The sequence below is a fragment of the Aedes albopictus genome, chromosome 2 (assembly GCF_035046485.1).
Source record: "Aedes albopictus strain Foshan chromosome 2, AalbF5, whole genome shotgun sequence".
In the NCBI taxonomy this organism is placed as follows: Eukaryota; Metazoa; Arthropoda; class Insecta; order Diptera; family Culicidae; genus Aedes; species Aedes albopictus.
The window spans coordinates 449768734-449786391 of record NC_085137.1 but is presented as its reverse complement, the minus strand read 5'-3'; the positions used below and the strand labels follow the sequence as shown (position 1 = coordinate 449786391).

Below are 17658 nucleotides of genomic sequence, written 5' to 3'. Positions count from 1 at the left end.
GCGTTTAAATGAGCGTTTCTGATGCTTTTATGGAGCTCCAGGGCTGTACTTAAAATTCCGCTGAGAATCCTGTCAAACGTCTCTAAAAACAAGTGAAGAGAACTGTCAGACAAAAGAGGCACAAAATAAGCAACAAAGAAGGCGCAGCGATTACTCTTCATCCCAACTGATAACAGATAATGACATGATCTCGAAAATCTTTGTCTCATACAAAACGGAAGCTGAATTTGTTGCGTACTTTCCAACTCATGAATAATCAATTATTACCAACCCAAAATCGAAACTTTTTGACGATACATCTTCAGCAGCGTTTCAGTGTTTACCGACTCAACGTTAACGCTCGAAACTTACAATTCAAGGCCTAAGAAACTCGTGCTGCATGATCTGTATCCTATTCTGTTTAAGTTGGGACAAATCTATGTCGCATTGGGTAGAACCTTTCTGAAACGTCCTGAAATGGCCCAGAAAATCTCCCAACACCTGTTGAGACTCCTGTAACCACCGAAAGCTCCCGAAGCGTTCAAAATTTCCTTTGAAATCTGCATGAAACCCTATGTAACATCCCAGGAACCATCTGAAACTCCCTGAAACGCCCCTGAACATTTCCCTCAAATCGTTTAATTTTATCCAGGGGAACGTCCCTGAAATTTCAAAATCCTTCCTTGCACCGCCCCTGAAACACTTTAGAACGCTTCTAAATAACCCCTCATAAGTCCCTCCGAAACCTCCTGGAATCACTTGAAACCACTTGAAATTTCTGAAAACCTCTTCAAACCCTCGTAGCTCCCTGAGTCCTCATTGAAACTTCATTAAATACTATGAGCTCCCTAAAACCTCTTTCAAATACCCCTGGAGTTCCATGAAATCCCCAAAACCCCTCAAAATTCCACCGAAACCATTTCCAAGCCATTTCTCAGGCCTCCTCTTGATTTCCCTTAAGACTCCCTCGTTTGGCAATTCTCACCTTCCTCCCTTAGATCTTCCTGATACCTCTTTTTGCTATCCCCTTTAAAATGTTCTCTCTTTCCCACCGGGAAACGTTGCCATAGAATCATTTTAGAAATTCTGAAGAATTTCCTTGTTGAAGTTCTGTCGAGATAAGCCAAGTTAGATTTTCTTTTTAAAAAAATCAAAACACTTCAAATCTTCTGGATAACACTTCTTTAAAAAACATATAGGAGAAATAATTGGGAAGTTTTGCGTATAACCTCATATTTATAGCGATTCTGAAAATTACTTTTTTCTGATGGATATTCTAATTAAGTTTCATATAATACCTTCAAAATGACGCTAGATTATAAGGATAGTATGGACCATTAGATCTGGCGGCATCAACAGTTCTTACAGGCAGCATGTGGTGGAAAAAATATGGGAATTCTAAACAGTATATGCTCGATACTGGTGTAAATCTATGCTGTAGGCATGCAGGGGATAAAAACTGTAAAAAAAGTTAAAAAATCTCGAATATTGTTTCACAAGATCCCATACATTTTTCATATTTTTTTTTAATAAATTGGCAAAACTATGCATTGAAAGCTGTACGTAGGGTCTATTTTTGATATCATAAATATAGCTGACAAATTGTTTCCGTCTGAATGTTATGAAAATCGATCAAAAAAAATGTGAAAATAGTTAGAAGCATTAGACTATTCTGGGCTACTTGGCAAATCTTTCGCAGGAAGCCAGCATACTACAGAAACATTATAAAAAACATCGGAGGGTATGATTTTTGAAAAATAGAAAAATAGATCCGCGATAAACATTACTGTCAGTGTATTTTTTTCTCTAAAGGTCGTCAAAATTTTCGAAGACATCATTTCAATTCAACTAACCTTTTTCAAGTCATATGTTCTCATGAACAGAATTAGATATTTTATCTTTTCAAAAGTTAGGTGTGGAAAAATGATTATGTGTTAATGCAAAAGTAAATGATTGATGAAATCCAGTGCATGAACAAAATATTATTCAAGTCCAAAATGGCAACTTTTTTTCGTGCCTTGGACTGGAGATGCTCCATACAGTGCCAGTGGTTTGGTTTGGTCTTCCATACATTCGTTTAAACGCACTTGATTTTTGAACGGTTAGCTTTACCTTATCTGTTATTTATTGGTATATATTTTGATAGACACTCACGCAATATACTATCTGGACGAGTTACGAAGAATTCTTTTCACTTCGTTTTATTTTTATCGGGGAATAACTATCTAATTTTTAGAGGAAAATTCGTTTAAACGCACTTTTATCGGTTTTTCCATATTTGTTATTAGCAAACTATTTATTATTTTTCTATATCAATATACATTTCAACTAGTACTTTTACTAGTGAAAGTAAGAACGTTATTATCATGAATTTCAATATGCAGCAACATAAAGAGAATGTTATGAGAAGTATGTGCGTTTAAACGAATTTGTACCACTGTATCACTGTATCAAGAAACAGAACGCTTTAAAATTATTTAAAAAATATTAAACACTGGACCCTATAAAAAATTTTGGGACTAATCGCATTCATTTGATTTTGAATTTTTATATCACATAACTTCACCATATAACCTATTCCTTACTCAATCAACAAATTAAAAAAAAAGATTTGTACCAGTGCACGGCCCGTAAATCAAACAGAACCATAAAAACCATCTCGACCAACGACCGACTGACTGCAAAACAAAACCTCGCAGACTTTCATTAACAGTTCAAATCAATAAAACTCCAATTATCTTTCATTGTCATGAGCCCCCTGTAATTACACACACAACCCTTTGAAGCCAACACTGTCGGCACCGACACCAGCCGGACCAATATGTGTCTTCTTCGTGCGAACCTTCCACAGATCGTAACTCACTTTTCACTTTCACTTGCACTTTTTTTATCCACCCACCAATCGCCTGAACCACTGACCGACTGACTGACTGCCTGCCTGCCCACCTAAGCCCAGCACCAACAGCAACACATACCAATCAAACGAACTGACCACCGCAATTTACACCTCATTAACAATTCACTTTTGTCTTCCTTCGTTTTTCCCCGAACTCACTTTCCAGAATCGCGCCCTCGAACCGTTTCTTCCACGTTTTCCGAGAACTTCCGAGAACCAAACTGTGTTCTTGACACCGCAGGAACAAGGAACCACCTTTTCGCGATCACGTCCAACCGTAGACTGAACGGTGTTCTTCCTCGAGCGACATTTGATAAAGGGCCGCTCGGATAGAAGTCCCGCCTGCCTTCGACCTCTAGTAGAACACTCGCATCATATCTTCCTCCCTCGCGGGTTCCCGACCGTGTGTAGGTATGTTCTCGGACGCTGGTCGACCAACAACTACCAACCAGCTGATGTCCTCCGTCCGTCCGTCCGTCCGTCCAGCCGCGCGCGGTGACAGAATGACCAGCACTGACTGAATGAAGGTAAGTGCAATGGCAAGCCATCCCCCATCAACAATAACAGTTTGCTGCTGCGCGTCCGTCGTCGTCGTCGCCTGCCCGAGTGACCCATCGAGTAACCGAGCGGGTAACTGGCTCTATTACGATTATTTACAGTGGACGTTCGAGTTGGCTGTTTCGCAGGGAATCGGGAGCAGGTTTTTTCTAGCATTTCATTGAAATTTGTTGCCTTTCTTGTACACCAAAGTGTAACAAAGAGCTTGTTCATCCAAAAACTGGGATTTTGGATAGAAAGCTCGTGTGACTTGACCATACACCAATCAACTCAGTTCGACAAATTTAGATGATGTCTTTTATGTATATGTTTTTCTTCTAAACCATGGGGGGAAACTCTGATCAGCAGACACCTAGACAGGAAGTTCCAAGTACATACATTTATTTGTTCAATATCACATTATTTAAGACAAGACATTAAGAAGGCCACCTTCTGGATGCTGGGTTCGCCGTAAAGTGCAGCGAGCTCGTGGTTCATCCGACTCCGTCACACACCGTTCTCCTGCACACCGCCGAAGATCGTCCTTAGCACGCGTCGCTCGAAAACTCCGTCTCGTACCCGTATAGGACCACCGGTCTTATTAGCGTTTTGTACATGGTGCATTTGGTACGTGGGTGAATCTTTTTTGACCGCAGTTACTTCTGGAGGCTGTAGTAGGCCCGACTTCCGCTGATGATGTGCCTCCGAATTTCACGGCTCACGTTGTTGTCAGCCGTCAGTAAGGATCCGAGGTAGACGAATTCCTCCACCACCTCGAAAGTATCCCCGTCTATCGTAACATTACTATCCAGACGGATCCAGTCGTGTTTGGTTCCGCCTACCAGCATGTACTTTGTTTTTGAGGCATTCACCACCAGTCCGACTTTTGCTGCTTCACGTTTCAGGCGGGTGTACAGCTCTGCCACCGTTCCAAATGTTCTGGCAATAATGTCCATGCACAAAAATTAAACGGATTTTATGAAAATCGTTCCCCGACTGTTGAGCCCGGCTCGTCGCATCACACCTTCCAGAGCGATGTTGAAGAGTAGGCATGAGAGTCCATCACCTTGTCTCAGTCCCCGGCGAGATTCTAATGAACTGGATAGTTCACCCGAAACCCTTACGCAGTTTTGCACACCGTCTATCGTAGTTTTAATCAGTCTAGTCAGCTTCCCAAGAAAGTCGTTTTTGTCCATGATTTTCCATAGCTCTGCGCGGTCGATACTGTCGTATACCGCCTTAAAGTCGATGAACAGGTGATGCGTTGGGATCTGGTATTCACGGTATTTCTGGAGGGTTGGGGGTACGGTGAAGATCTGGTCCGTTGTCGACCGGCCGTCGATGAAACCGGCTTGATAACTTCTCACGAACTCATTCGTTATAGGTGACAGACGACGGAAGATGATCTGGGATAACACTTTGTAGGCAGCATTCAAAATAGTGATCGCCCTGAAATTTTCACATTCGAAATGGTCGCCTTTCTTATGAATGGGGAAGATTACCACTTCCTTCCACTCCTCCGGTAGATGTTCGGTTTCCCAGATCCTGACTATCAGCCAGTCGATATCGAGATACCGGTGAGTGCAGACGTATCTTGCTGAGCTGGTGGAAAATAGTATCGGTAGTGCAATTTTATCACACACAATTACACACAAACACGGAGAACATGGCGGCCGCCAACGGAAATCTACGAGAACGAACATTCGTTATTAACTTCTCGGAAGCCTTGAAGAAGCCGAAGATTGAGACGGTTACGGATTATCTGTTCAACGTCATTGCTGTTGCATCGGAAAGGATCAGGTCAGTGCAAGCGAATTTATCGAGAGGTATCACGTACGTTGAGGTTGACAATGTGGAGTATGCTATGGAAATGGTCGAGACCCATGATCGGAAGCACGAGGTAAAATACGACGACTACAAATTCACGGTACCGTTGCATATGGAGGATGGAACCACGCTGGTTAAGGTACATGACCTGCCGCCTCAGATGGGAAATGATATGATCAAGCGAGAAATGTCGAGATTTGGAGAGGTTTTATCGATCAAGGATGAAACGTGGGAGTCGCCATCTCCGCTGAAGGGCATCGTAAATGGAGTAAGAGCAATACGAATCCGCATACATGAACAGATCCCGTCGTACATCAACATCGCTGGACACTTCACACTCGTTACACATAAGAACCAGCTCATCACTTGCCGTCACTGTGGTAGAGCGGTCCACATCGGTATGCGTTGTGCAGATGTGGGTCAGTTACTTCAAAATCGAACTAGCGTAAACGAGAGATTGAACAGAGGAAGTTCATCGTATGCCAACCAGCTACGAGGACCGGCAGGTAATAGACAGCCGGTACGTGAGGACAGCGGAGCGAACAATGTGAAGCCAATGACAATGACCAATCTCAACGAGCTGAACAAGGAGAGAAGAGCCACTACAGCATCCAGTTCATCAACTGACACTACTAAATGGGAACTCAGCAATACATCCAAACACGGAAGCAGCTCAACGAGAGTGACCACGGTCCCAGCGCCCGCTGGACCAACCGTGGTTTCTACGAACATTTTCAACGAGCTTCGGATGGATCAGACGGAGAAGGATGGAAATATCACGGATTCGTCGATGAACTCGGTGACGAGTAATGCAAGCCGCAAGCGGCTTCGGCGTCAGCGATCAAAGCAGGATAAGTAGATATTTCGAGTTTTAACATATACTTTTCGTTGTTTCTTTTTTTTTTTCAAATGAATTCAAATGGGATAGATAGGACAGTTGTTTCATACAACGTTGCCACTATTAATTTGAATGGGATTTCTAATGCAACTAAAATTGAATCATTCAAGACATTTGTGCGTTCAATGGAATTAGACATTGTAATGATGCAAGAAGTTGAAGGGGAATATTTTGAAATGTATGGTTTTGATGTGATTTACAATATTGATCAGAGCAAAAGGGGGACAGCAATTGCTATCAAATCTCATATAAACTACGGTTCAGTTGAAAAAAGTCTAGATTCAAGATTGATCAAGATCAAAATATCAAATCATTTGACAGTTTGCAACATATATGCACCATCAGGATCTAACAACCGGTCACTAAGAGAAGTATTTTTTTCGGAAATTGTTCCACATTACTTGCGGAATCCATCCGAATATTTGGTGTGTGGAGGGGATTTCAACTGCATTGAGTCTTCGAATGACAGTTCCAATGTACATTGCAATAATTATAGTATGAATTTGAGAGCATTAACTCGGGAGCTTCGATTGCAGGATGCGTGGGCTGCAGTGAATGTGAATTGCGTTGATTATTCATTTGTGCGTGCTGGTGTGGGATCAAGAATAGATCGAATATACGTTTCTTCAAATTTGAGACAAAGTGTTGTAAGTGGAAAGATGCATGTAAATTCCTTTTCAGATCATAAAGCCCTAATCATTAAACTCAAACTTCCAAACCTAGGTCGCATCTTTGGACGAGGAGTTTGGCGATATAAATCTAGAATAATGAATCAGCAGAATAAGGACGAGTTTAGAATAAAATGGCGCTACTGGACGTCACAAAAAAGATACTATCGTAGCCCAGTTATTTGGTGGACAGAATATGCTAAACAAAAAATATCGTCATTCATAAAGTGGAAAACTGGTGAGATGAATAGAATTTTCAAAGATTCAATGGAAATTTGGTACTATGCTCTCAAAAAAGCATATGATGAGTATTTGGTTAATCCATTAAAAATTTCGGAAATCAACAGAATCAAGGGAATTATGCTAAAGTTACAAAAACAGTTCACAGCTTTTCAAACAAATGAAAATGGGAATTTCAATATTGGCGAACCAGTTTCGGTGTTTCACGTAGCTGAAAAAGTTCGCAGGTGCAATGCAGCACAGATCAAAACGATCGAAATTAATGGAAATTGTTGCTCAGATTCTGCTGTTATAGAAAATCACATTGTAGAACATTTTAAAAATTTATTTGACCGTGAAAATGTTAATCCCAACACAGATTTTTTCCCGCAAAACGTCTTGCCACCAGATTTGATTGAAAACGATAATTTAACGGAACCGGTAGATGAAATATTTGTTTACAATTTGATTAAAAATAGTAGTTCTAACAAAGCGCCGGGAAATGATGGTTTAACAAAACAGTTTTTCATAGATACGTGGGATATTATCAAATCTGATTTCACAGAAGTTGTGAACGATTTCATAGCTGGCAACGTTCACAAAAAGTTTTGTGACGGAGTAGTGGTGTTAGTGAAAAAGAAAAATAGTAGTCAAATTCAAACAGTTAATCAGTTTAGGCCTATCACGTTATTAAATTTTGATTTCAAACTGTGCTCCAGAATACTCAAAAGCAGATTAGAAAAAGTTATGAATTTTATTATTTCACCTAATCAAAAATGTGCAAATAAGAACCATAATATTTTTGAAATCACTTGCTCTCTTAGAGATAAGATTACAGAATTACATTTAAAACAGAAAAAGGCGTATCTTATATCGTTTGATTTAGACAAAGCATTTGATAGAGTGGAAGATTCATTTTTATTAAACACGATGGAGAGGATGGGAATCAACATAAGATTTATTGATTTGATTAGACAAATAAGATCAATGTCTTATTCAAAATTGTTAATCAATGGCAGATTAAGTAGCGAGATACACATCAGAAGATCGGTTAGACAGGGAGATCCTTTGTCTATGCATTTATTTGCTATTTACATGGAACCTTTAATACAGAAATTGAGGGATATTTGCGATGGTGATTCAGATTTCTTAGGATCGTATGCAGATGATGTAAGTGTAGTAGTTGATTCCATAGAAAAAGTAGAGAGAATTAAACAAATTTTCAATAATTTCGGATTAGTTTCAGGAGCTAGGTTGAATCCTTACAAAACAGAATGTTTGATCATAGGGCATGGAACTGACCTGTTATTTCAGCCGGATTGGCTTCATGTTAGACAAAATATCAAAATTTTGGGAGTCTTTTATTCTAACGAGTTCAAGGAAATGATAGAAAAAAACTGGATACATGTTTCGGACAGCCTGTCAAAATTATTGTGGTTACACAAAACAAGAAATCTGAACGAAATACAGAAAGTACAATTTTTAAATACGTTTGCATTATCAAAAGTGTGGTACATAGGATCTATTATTGAATTACCATGTAAATATAGAGCTAAAATTATCTCATTAGTAGGAAGCTTCCTGTGGAAAAATTATGAACAAAGAGTAGCATATACGCAGTTAATTTTACCAAAAAATAGGGGTGGATTAGGGCTTCATGACGTCGAAAGGAAATGTAAATCATTAATTATCAATAGATTTTCGAAGCTTTTCAATGATGGAAACAGCTATCTGAGGAATTCGTATTTCGATAGAAACAATCAATCAGCACAAAGATTATCCTTTCCTTCCAAATTCGGGTACATAAAACTCATAGCCACTGAGCTTGCAATCCTGCCTTCGTCAGTTTCTGATCAAATGTGCTCAAAATCATTGTATCTTCATTATATAGCAAAACTTCCAGGCTCAGAAATTGAAAAAAAATATCGTCAACAGCAATGGAAACTCATTTGGAAACATGTTCATCACCGAGGACTCGATTCGGATGAGGTTTCCTCTTTGTACCTTTTCGTGAATGAAAAGATTCCAAATTTGGAGCAATTTCATAGGCATGGACGAGTTCCTCAGCCTTTCTGTACGTGTTGTCCAGGATTGGTTGAGGATTTGTCGCATAAATACGTAAATTGTGTACAGAGTAAAGATTTGTGGGCATATATGTTGCATACGTTGTCGAGAAAGGTAGCAGTTGCTAATAGTATTCAGTTCAATGATTTGAAATTTCCAAGTTTAGGTAGATTTAGTCGAATTCAGAAAAATATTTTGTTAATAGCTTTAGGTAAATATGTACATAATATAGAAAGCACTCCTCCTTTGACTAGACATGTGAATGATTTGCAGATTATACTAGATAACTAATATTTGTAATATGTAACCTGTAACTGAAAAATAAACAAGTCATTGGAAAAAAAAAAAAAAAAAAAAAAAAAAAAAAAAAAAAAAAATCAGCCGATGCAGACAGGTGGCCAAATTTTCTTGATGAGTTCAGCTACGAAATCATCTTTACCAGATGCTTTGTTGTTTTTGAGCTGGTGAATGGCATCCTTCATTTCCCTCAGTGTGGGAGTTGGTTCATTTCCGTCCTCCGCTGCACTGGCGTCGTCGTTTTCTCCGTCGCCGTGATCTCTCGTGCCTACGTTCTTCACGCCATTCAGGTGCTGATCGAAGTGCTGCTTCCACCTTTCGATCATCTCACGTCCGTCCGTCAAGAGGCCTCCGTATTTATCCCTGCATATTTCGGCTCGCGGCACGAAGCCGTTGCGGGATGCATTGAGCTACTGATAGAACTTCACTGTTTCTTGGGAACGGCAGAGCAGTTCCATTTCTTCACACTCCGCTTCTTCCAGGCAGCGTTTTTTCTCCGCAAAAGAGGTGGGTCTGTTGTTTCCGCTTCTGTTTGTAAATTCCACGTTCTGTCGGGTCCCTTACTGCAGCATTACCGCCCTCGCTTCGTTCTTCTCCTCCAAAACCGTTCTGCACTCTTCGTTGAGCCATTCGTTCCGTCGATTCCATTCCACTTACCCTATGGTGCTCTCAGCTGCGTCGTTGATGGCTGCTTTCACTGTACTCCAGCAGTCCTCTAGAGGGGCCTCATCGAGCTCGCCCTCGTCTGGCAACGCGGTCTCGAGATTCTGCGCGTATGCTGATGCGACACCCGGTTGTTTCAGTCGTTCTAGGTTGTACCATGGCGGTCGCCGGTACCGTACATTGTTGATGACGGAGAGTTTTCGGCGCAGTTTGATAATCACCAGATAGTGGTCGGTCGATGTTGGCGCCACGATAGGTACTGACGTCGATAATGTCGGAGAAGTGCCGTCCGTCAATCAGAACGTGGTCGATTTGAGATTCCGTCTGCTGTGGTGATCTCCAGGTGTAACGATAGGGAGGCTGTGTTGGAAAAAGGTGCTACGTATGGCCATATTTTTGGAGGCGGAGAAATCATAGAGTCGTAGGCCGTTTTCGTTCGTTTGCTGGTGGGCGCTAAACTTACCAATCGTCGGTCTGAATTCCTCCTCCTGGCCTACCTGAGCGTTCAAATCTCCTATGATGATCTTGACGTCGTGGCTGAGGCAACAGTTGTACTCACGTTCGAGCTGCGCGTAAAATGCATCCTTGGCATCATCAGTGCTTCCGGAGTGTGGGCTGTGCACGTTTATTATGCTGAAGTTGAAGAATCGATCCTTGATCCTCAACCTGCACATTCTTTCGTCGATCGGCCACCAACCACCAACCTTTTTGTTCGCTGGGGTCGTTGCCATTGGTCTCGGTTCGTATTATTCTGTTGCTGATTTCCGTTACAATGTTTTTTTACGGCTGGCTCGTAGGGTCTGACACCAACCCCCTACTTTCCGGAGGACCATAGTGCACAGTTGAGCTTAGAGTCCTTCCCTGGTACTCGGACGTAGATCAGCCGCCGCTAGCATGGGGGTCAGACGCTGTTGTGAGCCGCTCCTCCTGGAAAACAGACGCTCAGGTTTGCCGAAGCAAACACCCCCTTCCCTGTCAGCCTACGACCAAAGCTCCCACCGGGGTTGGTTACCCGATCTTCCCTAAGGTTGCTCATAGTTTCCGGCCGGTACCACGAGGAGGTAAGGATAGGAGTTGCTGCCCAAGTAACACAACTTGTTACATAATAGTTTAAAATTCACTTTTAGTACTTATTCAGAAGTATTTTTCTTGTTATAATGACTTAATACCGAACACTTATAACATCAAAACAGCGCAAAAAATGGCGGCTTATAAAACATCTTCCAAGTTATATAAGATGCATTCTAATACACTAATATGACATGTGCAGTACATCCAATCCAATAGTTGTTCCTCATCAAGGTATTTGTCAACAATAAAAACTTGCAAAATTCTTTCATAAATCAATATTTTTCGTTAGTTGGAATTATGCTGCTTTCATGTGAGATAGCTCACAGAATACATTTATACGACATTTCATACGCGTATGTTGAGATTACGCTAATTCTATGTGATATAACTTACTTTTAAACCAAGTTTTAAACAAACAAATGAAATGAAGCAATGCGTAGCGTAGAAACTGACAGAAAAGAAAAAAAAAACAATTAATTTATTTTGTTTAACCAGAATAATGTGTATGATATGTATGCAAATAGCAAAGACTTTTATTAACTATTCAGATATCATATTCGGAAATGGGCTTTACTCAGTGGTGGTAGTAAAATTTTACGTGCGGTTCAAGATTTATTGTGAAATCTCTGTTTTTACTCTCCAATAAATCAAGCGCTACTGAGTTGAGCTTAAAACATAAAATGAACCAAGCAAATAATATTGCTTTGAGATATTGATTTTGAATCCACGTCAAAAAGCAATATGGCAGGATTCCGAAAGATTTACAGTGCCGTTCAAAACGTTATGAACAATATCAATGGTAATTTAAGTAAAATCTACTATTCGAATCACAATAATTATTACTGGTTATACCTTAAATAAGATTCATGGATCAGAATGATGACATGGAAGTTGTTTTTGAAAGGAATCGAAAAATAAAGAAAATTCCGAATATCCATTTTTTATATTTATTTACATATAGTACACATACTGTGTGACCGGTACTGTGTTATGAAAAAAATCAAACATTTTAACAGACTTTGATATGAAATAAAGTTGAAACAACGTTCAAATTGCGTTATGACAGCAATTCAATAATAAAATTTGAATATGTGTTTGATGAATGCTACTAATATGTCTCAACAGCATTTCTTCAACACGCGCACATCAAAAAAATTTATTAAGTTTTGCAACAAGCATTACAACACTAAAATAACCGATATAAAACTTAACCTCTTATGAGATTGGATCTTGCAAATGTCAAATATTGTTTTGATCTACCGCGATGTTCACTTTGTTGTCAGTCAAAATCCGCCGTCGACTTGTTTTAGTTTCCGCGCCCCGCGGCTAATAGAATGAAAATTAGTCTCGACGATTTGCTCGGTAAACGCCTTGGAAAAATCCGCGAGTGTAAATCAATACTTTGTGTTGATGCAGCCAGCAGCACAGAGGTGCTTTGAATGGCGGCTGAGCATTTCGGATGTCTGAGTCAGGGTTCCGAAGCAGTTCACGTCCACTGACTGCGGAAATCTATTCGGTACAACTATGGCAACAGCGGCTGTTAACAGTTCCCAAATATGCCGAATTGGGAAAAAGAGCCACATCAAGATGCAAACGAATCTACGATCAACGTTGATCTACCAGTAGTGCGTAGATTTCAGGTTCATTCGGGTTGATCGTCCTTACCGATTGGGTTCAAACTGCTGCAGCTCTAGTCTTGTGGGTGCAGCAGAAAGATGAGCGAATGTGATGTAGTGATGGAATATTAAAATAACGCAACAATGATTGCAAACGAGGTTATGTTGTGCCTTGATGCTCTATTAATGTTAATCAATTGTTTAATAAATACATTTCATACATGATGAATCCGAAAGACGGAAACAAAATATTTGTTTTCGTTTGTAATTTGTCAACATTATAAGAGCTTGAAAATAAATGATGTTTTGAAAAACACATTTACGATATTTATAATACATCTTTAAACAAATTTATTTGGAAAGATGTTTTCTGTGTTACTTGGGTGGGCAGAGTCTAGTGGATCACAATGGGATCTGATTTGCGCAGCATACCCAGCCATTACCGTGCCTTTGAGCCCACATAATTTCATAGAATAACACTGTTCGACAAAAAAAAACTTCTGCCGTGATCAGAGACCCCATTAGTAGGGCATAAAAGCGCATGGAAAATGTAGAAAAATGCCATTTTCAAATCTGTTGGGGCACCCCTAGGAACTTTTTGAGATGAGTTTGAGTTTTATTCATTTTTGAAGGTTTGACACGAGCTTTATAAATCATCATAAACACTTTTGAAATGCAATATCTTTGAAATGCAATTTTGTGCGCCGCTGAAATTTTCACAGATCTGAGAAGTAACTTTGCTAAATAACTAGTCAAAATTTCAGCCTATTACGACTTTCCATTTCATTGATACATGTCCGGGAAGAATCAAACTATGACTTATATAATACAAATCCTTGAAGTATTCTCTCAATTCAATTACAAAAAACAAACCACTATCCTTATCTATGCATAACAAAATATCTATTTCACCTTGATTTGTCTTCGAAATGTTACACTTATGATCTAAATAATTGAATTCAAATTTTCGAGAAGAAAATCCGGTCGATTTTTTTCAAATTACTAACGTGGGAAGCTTGTGTAAAAAATTAAAAAAATCTATTGCATTTATGTTTTGCGATCAGTACATAAAAACGTTTCCAGTGTTTTCGTGGGTTGTCTATATTCACTTAATAATTCCAAGAACTTCCTAGTCATATCAAAGTAGTAAAGTTGATAACTTTATTGAATAAACAAACATATTTGAATACAATGGATTGAAGCTGGCATTGCGCAGAAAACATGGTTTAAGTTCACGACTACTCAAAACAATGCAACCCTAAAAAAATGCAAGCCAAAAATGAGAACATTCCCCATTTACTATCAGTAATCGTTCAACCACTGTTGTTTACATCACATTTAAGTTAGTTTCGCAATAAAGAATGTGTATGTTGGGGCATTACCATTGAAGACACTTTTATGAAATTAATTGAATGTCATGAAGTAAAATATTTCTAATATTAAGGCGAAACTGAAAGCATTTCCTGACTTTTTGGTTTTGGATTTTTTCTATTAAACAACGAAGCAATATTTTCATAATCGGGGTTCGTACACATGTAGAGTATGGATCAAGATTCAGAAGATCTGATTTTTTTGTGGTGGAAAATGTTTTTCTTTCTTTTCAGAATTGACTGACTTATAGCAGCAAGTGCCCAAAATAGGTGCTCCTGCCCAAATGGTAACAGGGCCTGTTTGTTAATATAGTGTTAAATACTATCTTTCCAGAGGCACTAAGGCTAATCAATATATGATGATGAATAATTTATGTACTTAAGTCCAAATTTGTTTTAATGAAGAGGTCGTTGGAATTTGAATATATTTTCCACATCGTTTTTATAATTTTAAGAACTTGGAACTGCTTGATATCCACCAGGTCAAGCAATCTGGAACGGTTACTTAGGTACATACCAAATCATTGAAAAGCATTCTCATCCATTTGCGATATATGAATATTTAAATTTGGGCACGACTCGAAATTCGATCAAAACAAAATACTTCCTTGAATTAAGTGGACGTAGTGCCTGAATTGTGATCCTAATCCATCCCATTCAACATCGCAGTTAATTGGTATTTAGACATGATTATGAAAGTCATGTCAAATGTTACAATGAACTTTGTTCATTTTTATAAGCGACAAAAAAGTTTTTGAAAACTGAAATTAGAACATTATATTTATTTGGAGAAGCTTTTCCTTAAAACACTCATGCTGATCTCGATGAATGGATCTAACCTTCTTCCTGTGGATTCTTTGTAAACTAATCTTAAAATTTCTTGTATAGCTTTCCAGAATCATACTAAGTTAAACAAGATGTTTGAAATACAATTTTAATCTTCATTGAAAAAAACATGAAAGATTTTCACTATATAAGTCAGAGTTAAGCCTTCGCGGATATGTATAATGAAACGGGATGTCGTAATGGGTAGAAATTTTGACTAGTTATTTATCAAAGTTGCTTCTCAGATCTGTGAAAATTTCAGCTGTGCACAAAACTGCATTTTGAAGATATTGTATTTCAAAACTGTTAATGATGATTTATAATACTCGTGTCAAACCTTCAAAAATGAATAAAATTCAAACTCATCTCAAAAAGTTTTTAGGGGTGCCCCAACAGATCTAAAAATGGCATTATCTACATTTTCTATGCGCTTTCATGCCCTACTAATGGGGTCTCTGATCACGGCAAAAGTTTTTTTTTTGTCGAACAGTGTAATATCAATGATGTCAATGTTTTCTCAAACATAGAAGTTGGTTTGAATCACCGTTGCCGAAGACAGAACTCACTTTTATCGAGTGGATTATTTTATATAGCCTTTTCTTCATCCGGGGTCATTACATGATTCTTCCGGCCTCAGAGGGTTGCTGAGTTTTGAGCTTGAGCTTGATTGATCGCCCGTAGATGGTCTTCCAGTATCACAAGAAAAGCTACACTCACACAAGGAATCAATGAGATTATCTGCCGGGGACTAGCAGGCATCTTCAGAGTGTGAGCGTTGATGATCTCTTATTTAAGGCAACAATGGCGTTTGCCACGTCAGGTTGTAGGTCAATTCGGGGAAGGGGAAGGAAGTGATGGCTGCGATCGTTTGTATTCACACCAGACCGGATACACCCCTGCGTCTGCACAAACTTATGCGGATGTCGGAGTGTTGATGGGATATGGTTGGCAGAGGGTTCACACATTGGAGCGTGGATGCCAGACGTAAGATGATAGATTAGTGCAATTATTACTATGAAGCTAAAACGGTACCTACAGTTCGCTTGATTGCATAACTCGTAGGCTTTATCTGATAGATTGACACTGTGCTGTCCAAGATTTTTATATATTCTAAGGTTGTCTTAGATGTCAAAACTGGCTGAGCGGCCATTATTTTTTCTCCGTGAGAAATTCTGAAACCAAATCCACCGCCTCCTCAAATTCCTTTGAAGTTTCGCTTCCTCTGCTTTTCTTTACAAACTAAACGTCATGCTCAACCTTACAATATATAAAACCTTGGTGCTGTGAAAGTTAGAAGGAAAAACACCATCTGAATAATTTTCTAACAGTTTGGGGTATCGTGAGTTTAAATCCCATTTAAAGTAGGTGGTTTGTCAATTTGTCTACTTTTGAACACATTTGAGCCAACGAGCTTCAGGCTTCAGGCTTTCATGAAAACACGTTTCAGGTACTTCTTTCTTTAGCAGATATTACCAGAAAGCATACCTAGATGAATAGTAACAAACACACTATATGAGGCAAAACTGTAGCTCACACGTTTCATCCTTTGGGCGTGAAAAATACGCCGGTCGCAAAAGCAGCAATAGTTACCCGCACGACCAAAGCGGTAATAGAATAATGGTATGCACCATACGTAAGTAGATGCCTAGCTAAAAACATGTGATCGGGCGACGACGACGACGCCGACGATGGTGAAGGTGTCTTGAACACCCACTACAAAGTGGGTGGTGGGTGGAGACGACGACGCCGAGATTTGTTTGCTTTCCGTCTCTGTCGAGCGCATGGGGCCGTCCATAAACCACGTGGTCATGAGGGGGGGGGGGGGGTTCGGCCAATGACCATTTTGTATGGACAAATAATTTTTTTTGTATGGACAAATGACCACGCGGGGGGGGGGGGGGGGGGGGTTGAAAAGTCCCAAAAAAATGACCACGTGGTTTATGGACAGCCCCCATCTGAAAACATGCCGGGCGAAAGCTCGCTCTCGAAAAAGAAAACCGGCAACTTGCGGCGTCTCTCGCGATTGAACCAGCTCGGAGTAGGACACGCTAACATATTTCAATAGCGTACGAAGAAGTGAGAGATATACGGTGTTTAATATTCAAAGAGTGTTAGAGTGTAAGCGCATATGTTCATTCTGTGAAAAATGAAGCGATTCAGGCACCGATTATTCCCGTACTTTTTGCTATAAAACATGCTCTCTCCGAACAAAAGATACCAGTCATAAGAAAGCGCCCAATATATTTGTGCTGTGTAGAATGGAAGTAGAATCACTGTGCTTAACCCTAAAAGGGATACCTGGGGTCCATTGGACCCCAGGCGCCTTTCAGAGCTCGTCTATGATGGAACACACTCTGCGAAGTGACGAAACTGAGGCCATGAAGGTATCCCTTTTAGGGTTAAGGTAGACACGGATTATCTTTATGTACTTGTATCGTTCCCTTTCTCACTGGTGTTACGTCCCAATCGGGTTAGATATTCCTAGCTTAGTGCTCATTGAGTACTTCCCTAGGTACTTCCTTAGTTATTAGCTCAAAGCCAACTTTTGAAAAGGGTGGCTGTCACGCTATTTTCCCATACGTTCTATTACACTTTTCTAGAAATCAATAATACATGCAAACATCTGAGCGTCCATTTGTGTACAGTTTTAATTTAGTGTTTTTCAGTAAAGCTTTTTGTCAAATTATAAAATCTGAGAATAGAGCAACATATTTGATACTAAGTATGT

At 39.6% G+C, this 17658-nt stretch overlaps 2 protein-coding genes across 8 annotated transcripts in view; both read right to left on the bottom strand.

Annotated features, from left to right (window-relative positions):
- The window catches only part of LOC109419671 (carbonic anhydrase 1), a 111928-nt gene extending 108610 nt beyond the window's left edge, over positions 1–3318 (bottom strand). For 2 of the 7 annotated variants that reach the window (XM_062853872.1, XM_029870060.2), the window contains exon 1: positions 2843–3318. The gene's annotated coding sequence lies outside the window, so the exon portion shown is untranslated. The remainder of the gene's footprint in view (positions 1–2842) is intronic. The other 5 variants (XM_062853873.1, XM_029870062.2, XM_029870063.2 and 2 more) reach the window with 3 other exon arrangements.
- LOC134288589 (uncharacterized protein DDB_G0283357-like) overlaps positions 1–17658 on the bottom strand; it is a 498750-nt gene that overhangs the window by 305522 nt on the left and 175570 nt on the right. The gene's annotated exons all lie outside the window — the stretch shown is intronic.